At 44.6% G+C, this 18509-nt stretch overlaps 1 protein-coding gene across 6 annotated transcripts in view; it reads left to right on the top strand.

Annotated features, from left to right (window-relative positions):
• LOC143769773 (death-associated protein kinase 2-like) overlaps positions 1-18509 on the top strand; it is a 98454-nt gene that overhangs the window by 40300 nt on the left and 39645 nt on the right. Inside the window, exon 2 of one of the 6 annotated variants that reach the window (XM_077258654.1) lies at positions 12579-12639. The exons of the other annotated variants lie outside the window; for them this stretch is intronic. The gene's annotated coding sequence lies outside the window, so the exon portion shown is untranslated. The remainder of the gene's footprint in view (positions 1-12578; positions 12640-18509) is intronic. 6 annotated transcript variants of the gene reach the window in all.

The following is an 18509-nucleotide window of genomic DNA, read 5'->3' on the forward strand; positions in this document are numbered from 1 at the left end:
GAACACTTTAGCATAATGTCCAAGGAGTCGCTGCACTTGTGAGATCTGTGATGGATCCAGGCCCGACAATTCCGTCCGCATGTGCTCCAGAATAGTTTGACCCTTTCGAAACGCTATTGGCTCAGGATCCTGCGTAGACCGGACACTGACCATCCAGGGATCAGGGGAATCCACCGTTAACTGCAAAGTATCTGGAGGGGGCATCACTTCTAAAGGTCGTAACACTTTGGCCATCTCACTTCGGACCCGTAGCACGACATCGTGTTCGTCCACATTCACACATCGCACTGGTACGGCTCCATTTTTAACAGTAGCCAGAGATCGGGCCACCAGCAGTCCTGTGGGCAAAGGGGATGTAAAGGTGGGCTCAATCTGTACTTGTACTCCTTCTAGAGGGATGCGGGCTCGTATGGGCAGGGATATAACAGTCTGTCCTGGGGGGAACGTCACCTTAGCTGTCGGGGAAGTAATCACTCTCCCTAGTATGTCTCCCTCTTGACAGGTCTCTTGTACCCGGACTTCTCTCACTAACTGTCTGAACACGGAGCCCTGAGGTGTACTGGTCCCCCACTGATTGAGTGTCTCTTGCGTAGTCTCCCCTAACAGAAAACTGCCAAAATCTTTCAATACGTTCATCCCCAAGGTCACGGTATGTTGTGGGCTGGGATCTCCCCGAGTTAACACAACCCCCCGGCGGCCCAGGTCCTTCCCACATAAAGATATTTGCATCCAGGTGACCCCTTCCACTGGGATGGGCAGGTGATTGGCGGCCTGTAACCGAATTACGGGACCCCATTGGGGTCTGACTGTCAAAGGAAAGTGTTTTCTAAAATAAGCCTCGGGCATAGTCGTGACTTGGGACCCGGTGTCCACCAGACAACGGACAGCCCGCCCTTCAAACTCTGCCCAAACCAGGGGGCAGCTGGCAACCAAATTTCCGGGACTTTCACCACCCATCCGCGGGGACTCTGGCTCCGAGCGTCGTCCCCTTAGCTCGGAGCCCTCTAGTTTAACGCCTGACGGGACGAGGCCCTCCCTCTCCGGGGGCACTCCCGTGCGAAATGTCCTGCCTCCCCGCAACCATAACAAGCACCGGGGACCGGATAATATCCTGGATGAGCGCCACGAGCTGGACTCCCAGACCCTTGCCCCCGGGGTAGCTCCCTTGGGCTTCGCGCATTCTTTTTAGCGCATTCTTTTTAACTTCAGCCAGTTCGTCCCTGATTTGCTTGAGCTCCTGCCGCATCTCCTGAACCCACGACGGCTCACCCCCTCCTGGTGCAGCGGTCTGGATAACCCGAGTCTCTCCTGTCAGGACCGTCACCCCCCTCTCTTGCTCCCGGGTGCGGGCCTCATTGCCTATGTCGGAGAAAGTCAGGCGCGGGTCGACCTGTACTCGTTCACGTAGAGCCTGTTTGGTCAACTCATCTCGCAGTCCCATCACCAGTTGGTCACGCAGGGTCACGTCAACATGTCCCATCCCCATACCATCTTTCCGCACGATTGCAATGTTTAGCTCTTGCAGAGCATTCATGTACTGAGTGACAGTCTCGCCTTCTTTTTGTCGCCGTCCAAACAACCGGGCCCGCAGCTCTCCCACGTCGGTGGGATCCCCGTGCGTCCCCTCTAACACATTTAACACCCCGGTAAAAGTATTCCGCTCTGTGGGGGGTCTCAACATCACTGAATCTCGGGCCTCTCCGTCTAAGGCCATAATGGCCACCTCTGCTTCCAGGGCCGGGGTCATAGGATGCATCCTCAGCAGCCCCCGCATCCTTTCAGTCCAACTCCACAACAACATGTGGCTCCCATTAAACTTGGGCAGGTTATTCAACATGGCCCCCAATGAGAGAGACGCTCTCGGGCCAGCCCCATCCTCCGTATCTTCTGGCTCCCTCTTTGGATCCTGCATCCTGCCGACTACGCCAAATGTAGAGACCGCAGGTAAAGAAGGATGCAGGGACAAATGGGAGCCAGAAAGCAAACAGCGTTTTTAACTTTTCTTTTAACTCCCAACCCAAAAATATAACAACAGTTTTCCACGCAGGGAACTTGAGTACAAGTATACAATATCACAGTAAATCCTAACTACTATATAGGAGGCCTGAACTATACCCGAAGAACGCGGCCGCGCCTCACTAGTACCTCTCCTACTAAGGTAAAGTCAACAACGTTCACTTATCAGTGCTGTCTCAGCGATGTAGTCCCGGTGGTGAGGCTCCGTCAGCGACGTAGTCCTAGTGGTGAGGGAAGGCGGTGTCCTCCGACGTCGAACCCAGGTGTAGATTCGAGTCCAGAATGTCTTTTGCGGTGCTGCGTTACCTCCCGCAGGCGGACGTTGATCCGAGATAACCGTTTCCACGTCCAGAGAGGAGTCTTTTTGAGGAGAATTAGCAGAATTATCAGTATCAGTCACAGCTAAGAAAAACCCAGGAGGATCCGGAGCACTCTGTGGCAAGATGCTCCCGGGGAGCGCGGTAATACTGTCCCTGAGCTGATCAGCACTACCCCTCTGCCTGGGGGGTCGCTGACGACGAATGCGTCTCTTTTTGGGGGCTCTGGTAATTGCCCGCAGTGTCTGTTGTACGTTTTCCCCCTGCTTCCAGCAAGTCTCACTGCGGCCTGCACACACACGACAACTGCGCTGCAGTTTCCTCTCCTCAGAGTTTTCCCGCGCTTCTCTGTCCCTGCTTTCGCGCGTTTTTCTTTTTATCCTCTTCTCTCCCTGCGTCACTCTGCCTCCTGTCACATGAGCCTGGCTTCCCATGCGCCCCTCAAATCCGTCCCCCGGAACCCCGACTCCCGGCAACAATGGTTCCACCCGTCTGCACAGCTCACCAGGTCCCTGTCCCCTACAGCCTTATAGTGACTGACTGAAGCGTGAAGAGCAGAGAAAGCTGAGGCTGTGTGCCGGAGGGACAGATCAGGTCTTTGGCTCATAGTTGTGTGTCCGCGTCCTTGGCTTGCTCCTCATCCGTTCTTGCTGATTTATGCACTTGCAGTGTGATCTGTGCTGCACTTTCTGCAGTAATCAATATTTAGTAAGTGAACCCTGTCGCGGGCTCATTATGATGATGGATTCCATTATTCCGCTCTATTATTCTGCATTCATCACATTACTTGTAGATTAACCCGAACCTTCCAGCAGCGAAGTCATTCCATGGAGGCTGTACATAGGCAACAGCGCCACCTATGTAGTATTTTTCGTGTGCTGCTATGTAAGAGGTTTTTTTTTGTTGCATTAGGTAAGAGATTTTCAAGTCAATTCCTATTATAGAGCTAAAAAAAACAAGCAAAAAACCTGTCTCCCCACCTCGGTCTGTGGCCAAACTGTGCACGTCTCTGGAAAATACCAAACTTGGAGGAAATCTGTGCTGATGCGTTAGGGCCGTGTCTCTGGTGTCTGTCACATAATCCCACATTTATCGCTCTCGTCCCTGCACTCGCCTTGTATAGTAGTTTGGATGGAATATCATTTTTGCTATGGAGAAGAAGCTTCTGCCGTGGCCCCAGATAACAGCCCAGTATGGTGCAAGAAACTTTACAGAAAAGCTGCTTTCTGGTAGACTCTGGTGGCACCCAAGAAACTTTCTGTACTGTCCTTCTGTTCCTGGGTGGTTGGGACACTGATGCCGGTGTATGACTTTAATGCTCATCTGATTTCTCTCCAATTATCAGCTTAATACGGTTCCAGACAAACTCAGTGGGGTAAATGCTATATAGATGTACCCCACTACTTGATGAGGAGGACGTGGCACTAAACTACTCCAGCTGTATAGCTGTATCTCTTAACAATACAATTCTGCTACATCTACACCCACCATCAGAGTGCACTCACTGTATACAGATTTATATATTCAGCTCCTAGTGGTGGCCACAGGCAGAAAGACTCTTAATAAAACAATTTTTCTACACTCACCACTAGAGGGAGCTCACTGCATACAGATTTATACAGTCAGTTTAATGAGTGTTCCCCCAGTGGTGACCACAGTCAGAAAAACTCCAGCTCGTACTACAATTCTGTAACATCTGCACCCACCACTAGAGGGAGCTCAATGCATACAGACTTATATAAGCAGGTCAATATATGTTCCCCCTAGTGGTGTCCAAAAGGAGAAAAATTCCAGCTACTTCTCTTAACAATGCAATTCTGCTATTCCTACACCCACCACTAGAGGGAGCTCACTATATAGAGATTTATAGTCAATGTTGGCAGAAAAACTCAATCTGCTTCTCTTAATACAATTCTGCTACATCTACACCCATCAGTAAAGGAATCTCATTGCATACAGATTTTTACAGTCACGTTCAATGATTGCTCCCCCTAGTGGTGGCAGCAGTCACAAAAGCTCCAGTTGCTTCATTTACTAATACAATTTTCCTTCACTCACCATTAGAGGGAGAACATTGCAAACAGATTTATACAGTCAGTTTAATGAGTGATCCCCCTAGTGGTGGCAACAGTCAGAAATACTCCAGCTGCTTCTTTTAATAACACAAATTTCCTTCACTCACCATTAGAGGGAGCACACTGCACACAATCAGTTTAATGTGTGCTTCCCCTAGTGGTGGCTGCAGTCAGAAAACCTCCAGCTATTAATCTTAATGCAATTCTGCTACACCTATACCCACCACTAGAGGCAGATGACTGCGTACAGACTTATACAATCAGAGTGTGATCCCTCTAGTGGTGGTTTAAGACAGAAAAACTCCAGCTCCTTATCATAATAATAATAATGATAGTAATAAAATACAATTCTACCATATCCACCACTAGAGGGAGCTCACTGTGTACTGATATATTGTCAGTTGAATTTTGTGCCCCCTCTAGTGGTGACCGCAGACAGAAAAACATTTTAATTATAATGACCCATAAAAAGATAAATGAAGACATAGCCACACAGCTTCCTCCATAATGTTACTTTCACCATGACTGCAGACGATGTATTATGTCCTCTCTGACTGGTGCAGTGGCCTCTTCCTGTGCGATGGGGAGGTTGCTTCCTCAGGGGCTCAGCCTCCCCATGATGTCTGTTGCTGTACTGAGAGAAGATTCTTTTTCCGTTTCATTTTTTTTATTACTTGTCCGTGTTAGAAACAATCAAAGCTTTACAGCTACAAACAAAATTCCTGTCTCCTCCATACTGTACATCAGACACCTGCAGCTGTCTCTCCCCCCTCCCCTCCTCTCTATCCCTCAGGTCCCGTCTCTCCATGTATCTGATGATTCATCCCCCTGATCTGTATCTCCCATACACAAGGTGAGGATGAGGAGGTGTGAGTCAGCTGCGGCCATTAATAATGCGGGCACGTCTCCTGGTGTCTTCTCCGCTTCTATTTTCAGATGTTACTTTTTTTTTCTCCTGTATAATCCAGGCCAGGAGAATCTTCTCCGAGGGGTAGCAGATTTATAATGAGATCGCGAACTATCTGCAGGGTATCTCATGGAGAGATGGTCTGCAAAAGTGCAGCAATTGTGCTCCTGTGCCAATCTGTAAACCTCCCTGTGTCAGGCAGCCGGGGTATGAAGGACAACGTGGTGTGGGAGACCTATCATGCTAACCTATGACCCCCAGCTCCATACTAACATACCATACATTATGCCACCCTATAATTCCTATAAATATACCTCACCAACCCGTAATAACCGTCTCAGCCTGTGCCATCTTGTCGTTAGCCCATGGGACACTGTACCAGCATGCCAGATGCAGATACACCGTGTGCCAGTCTGTAGGGAACTTACAATTTACCATAGAATTTCATTAGGCGCCATGGTCTATAACAGCGATATCCATGTTGTCACAATTCAAACACAAGAGCTGGGGGCGAGGTATGCAGGTACATATTCTCAGGGCAGAACGAACGCAGAGATTCCAATATTTACCACACTGAATGATAGAAATGGGGTAAGGAAGGGTAAAACCAACTCCTATTTTGTTCTACCTTAATACTGCCCCTATGTTCAATAATATAACTATTATAATACTGCCCCTGTGTACAAGAATATAACTACTATAATACTGTCCCCTATGTACAAGAATATAACTACTATAATACTGCCCCTATATACAAAAATATAACTTCTATAATACTGCTCTCTATGTTCAATAATATAACTATTATAATACTGCCCCTGTGTACAAGAATATAACTACTATAATACTGTCCCCTATGTACAAGAATATAACTACTATAATACTGCTCTCTATGTACAAGAATATAACTACTATAATACTGCCCCTATGTACAAGAATATAACTACTATAATACTGCCCCTATGTACAAGAATATAACTACTATAATACTGCTCCTATGTACAAGAATATAACTGCTATAATACTGCCTCCTATGTACAAGAATATAACTACTATAATACTGCCCCTATGTACAAGAATATACCGTAACTACTATAATACTGCTCCTATGTACAAGAATATAACTACTATAATACTGCTCTATGTACAAGAATATACCGTAACTACTATAATACTGCCCCTATGTACAAGAATATAACTACTATAATACTGCCTCTATGTACAAGAATATAATTACTATAATACTTCCCCTATGTACAATAATATAACTACTATAATACTGCTCCTATGTACAAAAATATACCGTATCTACTATAATACTGCCCCTATGTACAAAAATATAACTACTATATAACTGCTCGCTATGTATATACAATAATATATTATAATACTGCCCTCATGTACAAGAATATAACTATTATAATACTGCTCCCTATGTACAAGAATATAACTACTATAATACTGCTCCCTATGTACAAGAATATAACTACTGTAATACTGCCCTCAAGTACCAAAATATAACTACTATAATACTGCTCCTATGTACAAGAATATAGCTACTATAATACTGCACCTATGTACAAGAATATAACTACTATAATACTGCTCCTATGTACAAGAATATAACTACTATAATACTGCTCCTATGTACAAGAATATAACTACTACTAGATGGTGGCCCGATTCTAACGCATCGGGTATTCTAGAATATGCATGTCCACATAGTATATTGCCCAGTGACGTAGTATATTGCCCAGTGACGTAGTATATTGCCCAGTGACGTAGTATATTGCCCAGTGATGTAGTATATTGCCCAGTTACATAGTATATTGCCCAGTGACATAGTATATTGCCCAGTGACGTAGTATATTGCCCAGTGACGTAGTATATTGCCCAGTGACGTAGTATATTGCCCAGCCACGTAGTGTATTGCCCAGTGACGTAGTATATTGCCCAGTGATGTAGTATATTGCCCAGTGACGTAGTATATTGCCCAGTGACATCGTATATTGCCCAGTGACGTAGTATATTGCCCAGTGACATAGTATATTGCCCAGTGACATAGTATATTGCCCAGTTACATACTATATTGCCCAGCCACGTAGTGTATTGCCCAGTGATGTAGTACATTGCCCAGTTACGTAGTATATTGCCCAGTGATGTAGTATATTGCCCAGTGACGTAGTATATTGCCCAGTGACGTAGTATATTGCCCAGTGACGTAGTATATTGCCCAGTGACGTAGTATATTGCCCAGCCACGTAGTGTATTGCCCAGTGACGTAGTATATTGCCCAGTGATGTAGTATATTGCCCAGTGACGTAGTATATTGCCCAGTGACATCGTATATTGCCCAGTGACGTAGTATATTGCCCAGTGACATAGTATATTGCCCAGTGACATAGTATATTGCCCAGTTACATACTATATTGCCCAGCCACGTAGTGTATTGCCCAGCGACGTAGTACATTGCCCAGTTACGTAGTATATTGCCCAGTGATGTAGTATATTGCCCAGTGACGTAGTATATTGCCCAGTGACGTAGTATATTGCCCAGTGACGTAGTATATTGCCCAGTTACGTAGTATATTGCCCAGTGACGTAGTATATTGCCCAGTGACGTAGTATATTGCCCAGTGATGTAGTATACAGCACAGAGCCACGTAGTATATTGCCCAGTGACATAGTATATGGCCCAGTGACGTAGTATACAGCACAGAGCCACGTAGTATATTGCCCAGTGATGTAGTATACAGCACAGAGCCACATAGTATATTGCCCAGTGACGTATACAGCACAGAACCACGTAGTATATTTCCCAGCCACGTAGTATATTGCCCAGCCAAGTATGTCACAGGTTAAAAAATAAACATATACTCACCTTTGGAGGGGCCCCTTGTAGTTCTGTCGCCTGTGTTCGGTTCAGGCAGCAGTTTCCGGTCCGAGGGTGTGATGACGTCGCGGTCACATGACCGTGACGTCACGGCAGGTCCTTCTCGCGCAGGCGCGCAGGGCCTGCGATGACGTCTCAGTCACATGACTGTGATGTCACGGCAGGTCCTTCTCGCGCAGGCGTGCAGGGCCTGTGATGACGTCGCGGTCACATGACTGTGACGTCATGGCAGGTCCTTCTCGCGCAGGGCCTGTGATCACGTTGCGGTCACATGACCGTGACGTCATGGCAAGTCCTTGTCGCACACCAACCTTAGCACCGGAACCTGCCGCTTGCATGGACCAGTCACCGGAGCGTCGGAAAGGCGGCGGAAGGTGAGTATATAATGTTTTTTTTTTTTTTAAATATTTTTAACATTAGATGCTTTTACTATTGAGGCTGCATAGGCAGCCTCAATAGTAAAAACTTGGTCACACAGGGTTAATAGCGGCGGTAACGGAGTGAGTTACCCGCGGCATAACGTGGTCCGTTACCGCTGGCATTAACCCTGTGTGAGCCGTGACTGCGGGGAGTATGGAGCGGGCACTGACTGCAGGGGAGTAGGGAGGGACTAATCGGACTGTGCCCGTCGCTGATTGGTCGTGGCAGCCATGACAGGCAGCTGCCGAGACCAATCAGCGAATGAATATCCGTGACGGAAGTTGCCGACAGAAAGACGGAAGTACCCCTTAGACAATTATATATATAGATAATACTGCCCTCATGTACTAGAATATAACTACTTTAATACTGCCCCCTATGTACAAGAATGTAACTACTATAATTCTGCCTCTATGTACAAGAATATAACTACTATAATACTGCCCCCCATGTACAAGAATATACCTACTACTAGATGGTGGCCCGATATAACTGCTATAATACTGCCCCCTATGTACAAGAATATAACTACTATAATACTGTCTGCTCCTATGTACAAGAATATAACTACTATAATACTGCCCCTATGTACAAGAATATAACTACTACCACACTGCCCCCCCATGTACAAGAATACAACTACTATAATACTGCCCTCATGTACTAGAATATAACTACTATAATACTGCCCCTATGTACAAGAATATAACTACTATAATACTGCTCCTATGTACAAGAATATAACTACTATAATACTGCCCCCTATGTACAAGAATATAACTACTATAATACTGCTCCTATGTACAAGAATATAGCTACTATAATACTGCCCCCTATGTACAAGAATATAACTACTATAATACTGCTCCTATGTACAAGAATATAACTACTATAATACTGCCCCCTATGTACAAGAATATAACTACTATAATACTGCTCCTATGTACAAGAATATAGCTACTATAATACTGCCCCCTATGTACAAGAATTTAACTACTATAATACTGCTCCTATGTACAAGAATATAACTACTATAATACTGCCCCCTATGTACAAGAATATAACTACTATAATACTGCTCCTATGTACAAGAATATAGCTACTGTATTACTGCCCCTATGTACAAGAATATAACTACTACCACACTGCCCCCCCATGTACAAGAATATAACTACTATAATACTGCCCCATGTACAATGTACAAGAATATAACTACTATAATACTGCCCTCATGTACTAGAATATAACCACTATAATACTGCCCCATAAATAGGAACATATCTTCTATTCTTCACATATTTGCAGATATACAGTATTTGGAAGGGAGTGTCTGCAGAAGATAGTGGATTTGTATATTGGTATTATTCTTAGATTTGGAGTATTTGTGTGTCACTGATGCAGTTTCCTCTTAGATATTTTTATGGTGATGCAATTGCTTAGTCATCCTCCATGTGCTTCTCTTCAGATCTAGATTTGATGCAGATACAGTACATCTCTGTGGTATCTTTTACCTATTGTAGCACTTTGTTTTGTAACACTTTTGTAGGACTAAAGGTTATGTTTTATTCCTGTGATTTCCTGCTTCTTTTGTAGAGCAGTTTTTCATTTGTTTTAAAGGGACCCTGTCACCAGGTTTGTCCGATAAGACATACGGCCATCACCTTTCAGGGCTGATATACAGCATTCTATCACGCTGTATATCTGCCCCCATTCCAACCTGTAACAGAAGTCAAATAATTTTCATACTTTTCAACGTATGGTGTTATTATTGAGTCACTGTATGGCATTAATATTTAGGCAATGCATGGTGCTATTGTTAGGGCACTGTATGGCTTTATTATTAAGGCAATGTATGGTGCTATTATTGGGGCACTGTATGGCATTGTTATTTAGACGGTGTATGGTGCTTTTATTGGGGCACTGGATGGTGCTTTTATTGGGCCACTGTATGGTGCTACTATTGGGGTAATGTGTGGTGCTATTATTGGGGCACTGTATGGTGCTATAATTGCAGCACTGTATGGCTTTAATATTTAGGCAATGTGTGGTGCTATTTTTGGGGCACTGGTTCTATTATTTCGTCAATGTATGGTGCTATTATTGGGGCACTGTATGGCTTTATTACTTAGGCAACGTATGGTGCTTTTATTGGGGCACTGTATGGTGTTGGTATTAGGGCACTGTATGGCTTTAATATTTAGGCAATGTGTGGTGCTATTATTTTGGCACTGTGGCTCTATTACTTAGGCAATGTTTGGTGCTATTATTGGGCACTGTATGGCTTTATTATTTAGGCACTGTATGGCTTTAATATTTAGGCAATGTGTGGTGCTATTATTGGGGCACTGTGGCTCTATTACTTAGGCAATGTTTGGTGCTATTATTGGGCACTGTATGGCTTTATTATTTAGGCACTGTATGGCTTTAATATTTAGGCAATGTTTGGTGCTATTATTGGGCACTGTATGGCTTTATTATTTAGGCACTGTATGATGCTGTTATTGTGGCACTGTAGGTATTATATGATACTAACATTAGGGCTCTATGTCGTTATTATTCAGGGCATAGTGCTTTTATTAGAGCACTGAATTTCATTATATATCTCTTGTATTATGTTAGCATTAGGGCAGAGTATATTTAGGGTGCGCTACCGCATTATTATTTTGACAGTGTGTGGTTCTAACATTTGGCATTGTGTGGTACTATAATTTAGGAAGTAGGTAATACTATTATTAGGGCACTGTATGACATACTTTAGGAAGTTAATGGTACTAATAATGGGCCATTGTATGGCATTATAATTTAGGAAGTGTATGGTATTATTAGGGCACTGTGTAGCATTATGATTTAGAAGTATATGGTACTATTATTATGGCACTGTGTGGCATTATAATTTAGAACGAACAGTATATGGTACTATTATTTTGGCACCGTGTGGCATTGTAATTTAGGGAAGTATTTAGTACTATTATTAGGGCACTGTATGGCATTATAATTTAGGAAGTAGATGGTACAATTATTAGAGCACTGTATCGCATTATAATTTAGGACGTACGGTATATGGTACTATTATTAGGGCACTGTGTGGAATTCTAATATGGGACGTACGGTATATGGTACTATTATGTCACCGTATGGCATTATAATTTAGGACATACAGTATATTGTACTATTATTAGAGTGTGTGTGTCATTATAATTTATAGAAGTATTTGGTACTGTTAGGGCAATGTATGGCATTATAATTTGGGACATACGGTATATGGTACTATTATTGGGGCACTGTGTGGCATTATAATTTATCACGTATGGTATATGGTACTAATATTGGGGCGCTATATTATATACGGTATAATATAATTTAGGAAGTAGATAGTACTATTATTAGGGCACTGTGTGGCATTTTAATTTAGGAAGTAAATAGTACTATTATTAGAGCACTGTGTTGTATTATAATTTAGGAAGTAGATGTGAATAATATAGCACTGTACGGTAGTATTATTTAGGCACTATTGGGCTGATTAATTCAGACTGGTCTTTTATACGCCAGTCTTGATCCAGGGTGCACTGGAGTAAGATTCCCTGCTGGTGCCAGGCAGAGGATTTCCTCTTCGGAGGAGCCCCCTAGTACACCTGCATAAATTGCCTTATGAAGACATGGCCGCTGCTGGCTTCCTGTTTGTAGAATAAGGGAGTGGTCCAATACTACACTTTTATGTTGTCTATGTTTCATCAAACGCTGGTAAAAGTGGAAAGACTGGTTAAACTGCTGACTGTTTCCTTTTGGAGGAATCCATAACATTAGTGGAATATCTGGGGTGCTATATTACATGGATGGAAGTAATCTTAACTCACGGTACATATTAGTAAATTTATAACATTTTAATTGCTTTTTGTTTTTGGAACCATGACCTATATATTTTTTTTAAGCTCTGTACTTTTATTTTACAGACTTCCTGTTACTATTTTTAAACAAGATACCAAGAAAAAAAGCTCAGATGTTCCTTTTTAGGTAACATTTTCTCAAGCGCAGTCTGAAGATTTCTACAACTCTAAGGCTAAGAAAACAGTCTACTGCTCTGAATGTTATGTTAAAGTTGCCTAGGGGCATGGCATTAAGTTCTGGGGCATGGCAATAAGCTCTGGGGCTGACATTGCTCTGGGGCTGGCATTGCTCTGTGGTGTGGTATTACGCTCTGGGGCATGGCATTAAGCTCTTGGGCATGGCATTAAGCTCTGGGGCATGGCACTAAGCTCTGGGGCGTGGCATTAAGCTTTGGGGAGTGGCATTAAGCTCTGGGGTGTGGTATTAAGCTCTGGAGTGTGGCATTAAGCTCTGGGGCGTGACATTAAGCTCTGGGGCGTGGTATTAAGCTCTGGAGTGGGGCATTAAGCTTTGGGGCTTGGCATTAAGCTCTAGGGTGTGCTCACGTAAATGAGGTGTTTTGTTATTTGCATTTTTTTCATGTTTGTGGTGTATAGTGTTGCGATCTCTGGGTCACTGATGTTTTCATAGAGCAGTAAATTAGTTCAGGGTATGATAGGCCTAACAAAATAAATGTTTTATCTGCCAGTGAGTCGCTGGTAATAAATGATTTTTGTTGTGCGAGCCAAGGCACCAGGATGTGCTGCAGATAGGACTGTGTTTGTTGCGGATACTACGATTATTCTTATGGCTCTTTCTTAGATCTTTGTGCCCCTTGGAGCACAATAACACAAAAAAACGGAGTAACACAGTTTATTTAAACAATAACCATAAAATCTTACAAACATGTATATGTATATATACACTCACTGGCCACTTTATTAGGTACACCTGTCCAACTTCTTGTTAACACTTAATTTCTAATCAGCCAATCACATGGCGGCAACTCAGTGCATTTAGGCATGTAGACATGGTCAAGACAATCTCCTGCAGTTCAAACCGAGCATCAGTATGGGGAAGAAAGGTGATTTGAGTGCCTTTGAACGTGGCATGGTTGTTGGTGCCAGAAGGGCTGGTCTGAGTATTTCAGAAACTGCTGATCTACTGGGATTTTCACGCACAACCATCTCTAGGGTTTACAGAGAATGGTCCGAAAAAGAAAAAAAATCCAGTGAGCGGCAGTTCTGTGGGCGGAAATGCCTTGTTGATGCCAGAGGTCAGAGGAGAATGGGCAGACTGGTTCGAGCTGATAGAAAGGCAACAGTGACTCAAATCGCCACCCGTTACAACCAAGGTAGGCCTAAGAGCATCTCTGAACGCACAGTGCGTCGAACTTTGAGGCAGATGGGCTACAGCAGCAGAAGACCACACCGGGTACCACTCCTTTCAGCTAAGAACAGGAAACTGAGGCTACAATTTGTACAAGCTCATCGAAATTGGACAGTAGAAGATTGGAAAAACGTTGCTTGGTCTGATGAGTCTCGATTTCTGCTGCGACATTCGGATGGTAGGGTCAGAATTTGGCGTAAACAACATGAAAGCATGGATCCATCCTGCCTTGTATGGAGCATCTTTGGGATGTGCAGCCGACAAATCTGCGGCAACTGTGTGATGCCATCATGTCAATATGGACCAAAATCTCTGAGGAATGCTTCCAGCACCTTGTTGAATCTATGCCACGAAGAATTGAGGCAGTTCTGAAGGCAAAAGGGGGTCCAACCCGTTACTAGCATGGTGTACCTAATAAAGTGGCCGGTGAGTGTATGTCTGCTGTACGCAGCATACATCAAACAAGAGTGTGAAAACTGGAGGACATAGTAGTACAACAGGTGGAGGTGATATGGCAGGGAAACATCCCTACAGTGTGCACTAACATCAATGTCTACTTGCTAGTTCCCTGTTGAAAAAGCTCAACGCGAAACGCGCGTCCAGGGCCTCCAGGTGGCGTGTGGCGGGGTACCCCTTTAATATATGGGTAAGTGTGCACGTGTCATAATATTCATGCTTGCCGTATGGTCATTTGTGGGGGACAGCTTGATGTGTGTTGTTAATGCTCTGTGAGCTATTATTGCTGTCCTCTTTACCTAGCAAGTAGACATTGATGTTAGTGCACACTGTAGGGATGTTTCCCTGCCATATCACCTATACATGTTTGTAAGATTTTATGGTTATTGTTTAAATAAACTGTGTACTTATTTTATTATGCTGCTTGGGACTGTGTTACTCTGTTTTTTTGTGTTATACTGCTTTGGGAGTTGTCCTGGAGAGTGGATGCCCTTGAGGCATTTGGGGAGAGATTTTTTCTCTCAACCGTATTATATAGGGGTGCTTTCAGATTATGTTTATACCCTTGGAGCACAATGGAGAATCCTTTCTGGAAACAGCATGTGGTGTTGCAGTTGTACCCTATAGACCAGGGGTGGGGAACCTCAGACCCGCAGGCCATTTACAGTCCACAATTACCTTTTCTCCGACCCCCAGGAAGATAGTCTCGGACTGGCAGCTGCGTTTTGATGGCTGCTGATCCTTTAATTACTTCTTCTTTGCGAGTTCATGTTCACTACTGAACGCTGCGGCACGTGCAATGAAAGATTACATCCTGTACATGGACTTACTCTGTTGGCGGCGTTAGTGCACGATGTGCTTTCCCAACAGAAGTAGACAACAGCGGCAGCCCAAGCATCTCTATGCCGCAGTCCCAAATCTCCTGTGATGATTATACCACAGCCCCATGTCTCCTGTGATGCCAACAGCGCAACCCCATGTCTCCTGTGATGCCTATGCCATAGCCCCAGTGTCTCCTGTGATGTCTGTACCGTAGCCCCAGCATCTCCTATGATGTCTATATCGCAGCTCCTTGTCTCTTGTGATGATTATACCACAGCCCCATGTCTCCTGTGATGTCTATACAGCAGCCCCATTTCTTCTATGATGATTATACAACAGCCCAATGTCTCCTTTGATGTCTATACTGCAGCCCCATGTATCCTGTCATTATTATACCACAATCCCAGCATTTTCTGTGATGATTGTACCGCAGCCCCAGCGTCTTGTGTGATGTCTATACCACAGATCCAGCATCTCCTGTAATTATACAGCAGCTCCAATGTTTCTAGTGATGTCTATATCACAACCCCTGTCTCTCCTCTAATGATTATACAGCAACCCCAATGTCTCCTGTGATAATTATACTGCAGACATAGCATCTCCTGTGATCAGGGCTGCCACTAGGAATTTCGGTGGTCCCATACTGGCAAAATTGTCAGGGCCCCCTTGAGACTCTGCCCAGGTTCCACCCCAGCCCAGCATTCACCGCTTGAACTGTTCACAGTCCCGCCGCTCTCTTGGAAAAACTCCACTTCTCAACTTCTCACCAATCAAACATGAACAGTTCCCATCACCAGATCACAAACATAGCCAGCAGCTTTTGTTTTGGCCAAAACAATTTTTAATCTGCCACCACAACAAGGTAGACTCTTTTGGCCGGGGCTTACTCTACTCTAACCTATTAAACATTTGTTAAGATATGCAATACAATTTAGGTATATTTTTATTTATTTTTCAATTTTTAAAATTACCAATAATATCACATACAAGGGACAAATACCACCGCACCATGACCAGACACCATATTACCACCACATAGTGACCTATAATACCACATACAAAGAATAAATACAGCCACACAATAGCTGGACAACATATTGTCACCACATAGTGACCGAATACTTCAATACTGATCATTAATAAAAAACACAATACTAAGCACAGACCTCCATCACTTCTTCCAGCCAGGGCTCGTCTCTGCAGGAAATAAGTTATCTAGAGCACCACTTGCAGAGCACATTACTTAATTTTTTCCCAACTTCTACACTACACCAGATGAATAAAAAAATGTGAAGTGCCGCTCTGCACAGTAACAGGACCGCCCCCCATTTAAAATGGTATCCTCAAAAAATAAAATAAATACGTCACAGCAGTAATAATATTCCTTAATTACCCCATGGCCCCCGTGTGTCTCATTCTTGGCTCCAGCCATATATTCTCCCATCCTGGCCCCATATGTCCTGCCCTCATGAGAATCCATTCTGCCCCATGTGATGTCTAATACTGCCACATATGATCTTCCCATCCTGCCCCATCTGTCCCATGATCCTTCCCCATCTGTCCCATGATCCTTCCCCATCTGTCCCATGATCCTTCCCCATCTGTCCCATGATCCTGTCCCATCTGTCCCATGATCCTGCCCCATCTGTCTCCATCCAGCCCCATCTGTCCCATGATCCTTTCCCATCTGTCCCATGGTCCTGCCCCATCTGTCCCATGATCCTGCCCCATCTGTCCCATGATCCTGCACCATCTGTCCCATGATCCTGCACCATCTGTCCCATGATCCTGCACCATCTGTCCCATGATCCTTCCCCATCTGTCCCATGATCCTTCCCCATCTGTCCCATGATCCTGCTCCATTTGCCCCATGATCTTGCCCCATCTGTCTCCATCGTATCCATTCTGCCCCATGATCCTGCCCCATGTCTCCATCCTGCCCCATGTCTCCATCCTGCCCCATGATCCCGCACCATGTGTCTCCATCCTGCCCCATGATCCTGCCCCATCTGTCTCCATCCTGTCCCATGTCTCCATCCTGCCCCATCATCCTGCACCATCTCTCTCCATCCTGCCCCATGTCTCCATCCTGCACCATGTGTTTCCATCCTGCTCCATGTCTCCATCCTGCCCCATGTGTCTCCATCCTGCACCATGTCTCCATCCTGCCCCATGTTCCTGCCCCATCTGTCTCTATCCTGTCCCAAGTCTCCATTTTGCTCCATCTGTCTCCATCCTGCCCCATCTCTCCATCCTGCACCATGTGTCTCCATCCTGCACCATGTGTTTCCATCCTGCCCCATGTCTCCATCCTGCCTCGTGTCTCCATCCTGCCTCGTGTCTCCATCCTGCCCCATGTCTCCATCCTGCCCCATGTCTCCATCCTGCCTCAAGTCTCCATCCTGCCTCATGTCTCCATCCTGCGCCATGTCTCCATCCACCCCATGATCCTGCACCATGTTTTCTACATCCTGCCCCATGTCACATGGTGCAGGATCATGGGGTAGGATGAAGACAGATGGGGACCAGACACCATATTACCACCACATAGTGACCTGTAATACCACATACAAAGAACAAATACAGCCACACCATAGCCGGACAACATATTGCCACCACATAGTGACCGAATACTACAATACTGATAATTAATAAAAAAACACAATACTAATATCACTATATGTGCCATTATACACAGGAGATCTGTACTTAGTATGCAGTGTCCGTGTACAGGTAATAGAGTGATCAACAGGAACATTATACACACGAGCGCTGTATGTATTGTACAGGCTACACAGTGATCAATGACATTCTACACAGGACCTCTGTATATAGTATACAGTGTATAGTGTCAGTGTACAGGTAACACACTGACTCACCAGTGACGTCTCTAAGTGAAGTCCTTCATCTTCACTTTTCATCTTCATTCAGCACAGACCTCCATCACTTCTTCCAGCCAGGGCTCGTCTCTGCAGGAAATAAGTTATGTAGAGTACCACTTGCAGAGCACATTACTTAATTTTTTTCCAAACTTCTACACTACACCAGATGAAGAAAAAAAGGTGACAGTGTCGCTCTGCACAGTAACAGGACCGCCCCCCATTTAAAACCGTATCCTCAAAAATAAAATAAATGCGCCACTGCAGTAATGTGATGCCCCATGTGATGTCCCATCCTGCCACATATGATCTCCCCATCCTGCCCCATCTGTCTCCATCCAGCCCTATCTGTCCCATGATCCTGCCCCATCTGTCCCATGATCCTGCCCCATCTGTCCCATGATCCTGCACCATCTGTCCCATGATCCTGCCCCATCTGTCCCATGATCCTGCCCCATTTGTCCCATAATC

This window comes from Ranitomeya variabilis, chromosome 1 (assembly GCF_051348905.1).
Source record: "Ranitomeya variabilis isolate aRanVar5 chromosome 1, aRanVar5.hap1, whole genome shotgun sequence".
NCBI lineage: Eukaryota > Metazoa > Chordata > Amphibia > Anura > Dendrobatidae > Ranitomeya > Ranitomeya variabilis.